The sequence below is a fragment of the Mauremys mutica genome, chromosome 1 (genome assembly GCF_020497125.1).
Source record: "Mauremys mutica isolate MM-2020 ecotype Southern chromosome 1, ASM2049712v1, whole genome shotgun sequence".
NCBI classification, from domain to species: domain Eukaryota; kingdom Metazoa; phylum Chordata; order Testudines; family Geoemydidae; genus Mauremys; species Mauremys mutica.
In genome coordinates this window covers 208,985,520-208,991,519 of record NC_059072.1, presented here as the reverse complement: position 1 = coordinate 208,991,519, position 6,000 = coordinate 208,985,520, and positions in this window count along the sequence as shown.

Genomic DNA, 6,000 nt, shown 5'->3' with positions numbered 1-6,000 from the left:
TTGGAGCCAATTATTAGTGCCAATTTTTTCCCAGAAATATGACCTTTTGTTCCTTAGACATACCTTCCCATGTGCTGGCTGTTTAAAAAAAAAACAAAAAAACCCCCCACCACCAAACAAACAAGACAGATAAGGTGACCCAACGTCCCAATATTAGGGGCTTTGTCTTATATAGGCAACCTATTACCTCCCCCCGATCCCAATTTTTCACACGTGCTGTCTGGACACCCTAAGGACCGAACACTTATAATCTCTTATTATTAGACGCAAACATTTAATTTTTTAAAATGAATGATTTCAGAATGACTGGAGAGTTGCTTAAGGTGGGGCATGTGCGTGTGACTGAAGGTTTGCACTTAACCAAAGAGAGGTCTCCGGGGTTGCTCAGAGCTGTTAAAAATGAGCTGTTTCCTGGGCTGGCCTATAAATTCAGGGCACTTGGAGATCCTGGATGCATTCCAAGCAGCCTGCCAGATTCTAGACAAGCGTGGGTAATTCTCAGGCTCACCCAGCTCTAGCCATTAGCTAAAGTTTCTATAGCTTTGACAGCAAAATATATTTCCTTGGCAACTCTGCTGCAGAACATCCTGGGGCTTCAGGTCAAGCAGAATGCTGTATATTGATATGATCAAAATGTTTCCTTCCAGTTTTGATTTTTTAAAAATGTTATATAATATAACATTGAAAAAACTGTAGCAGTCGTTTTGAAATGGAAAATCAAAAGTTTCCATTCCGAAAAGTTCCACTGTAACCTGATCAAAATGCTTTAACATTTTTCTTTCTTAATGGACTTTTATCAAAATTAACATGCTTCATTTTCAACAAAAGGTGGGAAAATATGTTGGAAACTTTCCCAGCAACTCTCTTCAGGATGGTCCAGAAAGGCGATGCCTGCTCATATCAATTGTAGAGCAATGCAGTGTAAGGTACAACGAATAATAGGTGCCCAGACACCTATTATTTTCCAATTCCCTACCTATCCTATGGTTTCACTTCATCTGCAACGCCAATGTGAGGACCTTCATATAGTGATTAAAAACCATTCTTCAAAGTTAAACTTTCCTCTGGGATCCCAAAGGCACCTTATCTTCTCCGATTTGTCTCTGAGGCCCAATTCTGAAACTGGCACCATATAGGCAACCTCAGCTGCAAGACCAGTGCCTTAGATTGTAAGTTGTTTGAGGCAGGGAATAGCATCATTTTGCCTTTTGTAGATTGTTGATCACATTTCTTGCATTTCACAAATCCCACCACCAGACTTCTGTCTTTTTTAAACTTCAGCGACCAGGAAAGTATATGCTTGGGTATTTTATAACTTGCGTGGTGGTAGCGCTCAACACGTGCAGCATAGGTGATAAAATGGGTAAAGCTGCAGCATGGTACATTCTGTAACCCTGGTTTATTCTTAATAAGGTTTCTCTGTTGTGCTGAGTGTTAGAAATATCGGAAGAAAAATTAGTGCCTCTCCCAGCTTTATCCTCTCTATATGATGGACTTAACGCTCCTTCTCATGCAAGACTGGATCATGTTCTACAGCTTTCCTTCTTGGAGCTAATGCCCTAATGCCCCCCCTCCCCCAGTCCTCCACTGTAGCACGGCAACCTTTTCATATCCTATTCCCTTACCAGCAGGACACTCCAAGCTCCTGACATGAAGCACAGTCTTTGGCTACCACAGTCTGCTCCAGAACAAACACTGACATTACACAGCTCTTGAGGAACAGTAATACCTTCGTAAATCAGGAAGAAAGAGACGTGATTTTAGTCTGAATACAAAAGAGCTTTGAGATCTACAGATGGAAAGTCCTATATAAAAGCTATTATGTGTGTGTGTGTGTGTGTGTGTGGTGGTGGTGGGGGGTTTCTATTGAAAATAATTCTGTTTTCACAAGGGGCTTGATTCAAAGCCAGCTGAAGTCCATGGAAATATGCCCTAAGTAGAGCGGCTGGGAATTTTTGCAAATTTCAAAATTTAGAATCGTTGAATTTTGTAAAAAGGAAGATTTTTTAAATTGTAATGTTTCCCCTCCCCCACTATTTTCCCAACCACAGCCAGCCCTGAGTGTGAAATTCCTTCTTTCCACTGAGTTAATTGGGAAACTAAACAGGGACTTGTGGGGATAGAATCCATCCTTCATCCCATCTTGGGTGGCAGGCCAAGGGTTTTGCATGGAAAATGAATAGTTTGAAGACTCCGACTGTTTGATTTTGACAGCAAGAAGCAATAGCCATTTAAAGATATATTTATCATTTCAGGCAAGCCACCCCCATTAGCTTCTAGAAGGTGTGATTTAAAGTTATTTTGAAAATTTAAAAAAAACTAAAAAGAGAGAAGACTGCAGCTATATGTATCTGCATCTTCACACTGTTGTTGAGAGATCAGATTATAATTTTTTTAGTGAGATTTATCCACATTAATTTAACATAATTAATGTTTGCCTTTAACTACTAGATAAATTGGAGCTGGCAAGTGGTACATGGCAGGGTTAAAATAGTAGTGAGTGTTACTCATGCCCCTCATTGTATGTAAGTAAATATAGAACTGATTCTGTGCTGGCTTGAGATGGCATTGAGTTTTTAAGTCTGGTGTTTCTGATTTTAATGTAACATATCCTGTGTGTGAAAAATGTTGTTAGCACAAATTGTTGTGAGATGAAAGCACACTTGTGTTTATTTTAAATGATTTGCTGTAGTTTGTTTAAAGCCAACATTCCTGGGCAGTGAATGCGCTGGTGATGAATCATTCAAACTAGGTGAGAGGTCAGTACTGCTGAAAGAAAAAATGGAAGTTGAGTGGCTGCATTAAATTTAAAGAAAATGAGTTTTAAAAAAATAAGAATAATGACATTAACATTTTATTTCCAAAGTCAAGGTTTAGAGGCATCGAGAAATACTGAATGTTGCTCTTTCAAAGACCTATTTTTAGTGGCTGTCGTGCCTGACTATTGCTAACCAACTTCACAGATTGTCCACCTTTTACTGAGTGGAAGGGTTGGAATAATGTTAAATACAACTTATTAGCAAGAGCTGTGAAGCCAAGAACAGAATGGTAAGACCACACCAGTGGCCTGATCCAGACTATGAATGGGATTATTATTGATTATTTGTATTCCTATGGATTGGGACCCCATTGCGCTAAGGCGCTGTAGAAACAGAACAAAGACACTCTCTGCCCCAAAGATCTCCCAATCTAAGTATAAAATAAGAGCAGATGGACAAAGACAGATGAAGGTGTAAAAGGAAACAACGAGACTGGGCAGCATGACAGGCAGCAGTCTCAGCGCAACAACAGCCCTACCTTTGGCAATTTTTCAATAGGCAGCACAGCAACGGAGAGTTTTAGGAAGGGATTTGAAGGTGGATAGTGAGGTAGCTTAGTGGATGTTTACAGGGAGCTCCTCCCAAGTGTGAGGGGCAAGTGGGCAATTGGGGCTGGCATCATGGCCCAGCTGAAAGTGGGAATCTAATACTGAATGAGATAAGTAGGGTGAGTACAGGTTGTGAAGGGCCTTGGATGTGAAGACAAGTAGTTTATGTTTGATGGGAAAGAGAAGGTGGAGCCAGTGGAGGGATGCAAAAAGAGGGGTGACGTGGTCAAAGTGACAGGCATGGGAAATGATCTGTGCAGCAGTATCCTGAATGATTATCAGCAGGGTGTGACGAGGTGTATCTACCCTGCACTGGCCCACCTAGGAGTGACCACACACTGTGAGCTGAGGAGGCCATGCCCCCTCACCCCTGCTGTGCATGCTCCAACTGGAGACATGCTACAAAAGGGAGCAGATCAGCTCAGTCAGGGCTGGCTGAGGAAGAGAGCAAATGCATGCTGCAGGCTCTGGCCAGGGAGTTGCTGGGGCTCCAGACAGCGGAGGCTGCACCAGCTGAATTGATGGCAGAACCCCTGCTGACCATGAAGGATGAGAGAAATGGAAGGCCACCCCTCCCCTTAGGGGAACTAATAGAGCAGAACAAGGGTAGGAAGCAGCCCAGGGAATGCAACTGTTGAATCAGGAACCTGAGCCTGGTTCAAAGATTACTGGTTTCCCAGGGCCCTGGGTCAGGATCTGGTGGACAAGGGAGGGTCTGGGGCCCACTACCCCACCCCGCACCTACCATTGGGTGCAGGCACTGACCAAGTACAGCTTTACAGACTCTGGCTTCTAGGCCACGCTACTCTGAAGACAGGGAACAGCCCTAATGACTCTTGCACTTGAGATGTAGCTTCCTATTTCTTTGTACCCCTTAACCCAACACCCCACATTGGGGTGTACATACCCCGCGACACAGGGCGAGACTGCATTTGTCAAGGCCAGAGAAAAGAGGTTGTGGTAATCAAGGCCTGAGATGATGAGAGCCTGGACAAGGGGTTTAGTTGCATGGATGGATGGGAAAGGCCATATCTTAGAGATGTTATGCACAAAGAATCTGCAAGACTTAGACATTGCCTGGATGTGAGGACCTAGGGATAGTACCACGCAGCTGAACCAGGGTTTGATGCTGGAGGGGGGGAGAGTAACCCCCCACATGGGAAATATTGTAGGGACTGAACAATGTTTCTACTGTCATGTGTCAGGCCTGGAAGGGAACAGGTAGGAACCGGGGTGAGCAGGAACCAGGTGCCAGTGCCCTGTGTGGGGAGCTGGACCTAGGCCAGGCAGCCTCTTTTCCCTCCCTATCTGCAGAGCATCCTCTGAACTTCTGGGAGCCCAGGGCAGAGCCACGTCCAGGTGATAGTGGGAACTGGGAAGTGGTGTCCCCCATGGGAAGCATAAGTCAGGCATAGGTATGGGGGAGGCAGGGATGGGACAGGGTCTGCTGGATGTCATTCCTTGCTCCCCTGGGCCTCCCACTGTCCTTATTTTCCTCCTAGCTTACCCCACTAATCCCCAATTCTCCCTGCTCCCTCCCGTCAGCAATGTAGTCGAGGATAAATGCGGATAAACAGAATTTACCTACATCTCATTTAGGGAATATGGAGCTGAGTTTAGGTGTTTAGCCACTATTTTTTACCACTAACCCACTGCTCCCATTGCCCCCCCTCCTGTATGCACATCAGTGCCCCTCCTCCAGAAAGCAAACTTCTGTAACCTCTGTCCACAATGACTGAGAAAGGACATAATAGGTGGTGGGGTTGGGGAGATTGAGAGCTCTCTTTTAGCCATGTTGAGCTTGAGCTGACATCTAGACATTCACGAGATGTCAGAGAGACAGGGTGAGCTTTTAGTTTGGTGAAAGAGTCAGCTCTGGATAGAGAGGTAGACCTATGAGCTGTCAGCACAGAGATAGTAACTGAATTTGTGTTTGTGGAGGATGTTACCCGGAGATTAGGTTAGGGGACCAAGGACAGAGCCCTGTGGAACCCACAAAGAGAGTTGGGGGGAGGACATAAGGACATACTGAAGGAATGATTAAAGAGGTAGGCAGAGAACCAGGAGATGCCAGTCACAAAAATCAAGGAAGGACACGATTTCAAGAAGAACAGCCTGGTCAGAGGTGTTGAAGGTAGCTGACAGGTTAAGAAGGATGAGGTTGGAGCATTTCTTTCCTCAGGGATGCAAACACTATTTTGTATTTCCACAATCTACTCTTCTGGCATCTACTATTGGCCTCTGCCTCTGGGTTCCTGCCTCTGCCTTCCTCTGTCTGGTACCTGCCTTGTTCTTCTTACAGATCTGGGTGAATGCCGAGGAGCCCAAGGAAGATCAGTGTTCCTAAAAACCAGAAGACATGGAGGTAGTGGGATGCTCCTGTGTAAGGAAATCATGCAGATGGGTACACTTTGGAGAATGGACATAATTCAGGGTGGACTTTGTCCTGCATGGAAGGGGTTTTTACACAGAACAAAGATGGAAGGTTTCATCAGAGGGACAACCTGATAATTGTACTGCCACAGTGCTCTTCATCACCTCATTTCCCCCTTATTTTCACACGCAGAAGATTATTCTTCTAGTAGGCTTGCCAAACTGACCTGGATGTCAGAGCTAATCCTATAGCTAGGCAG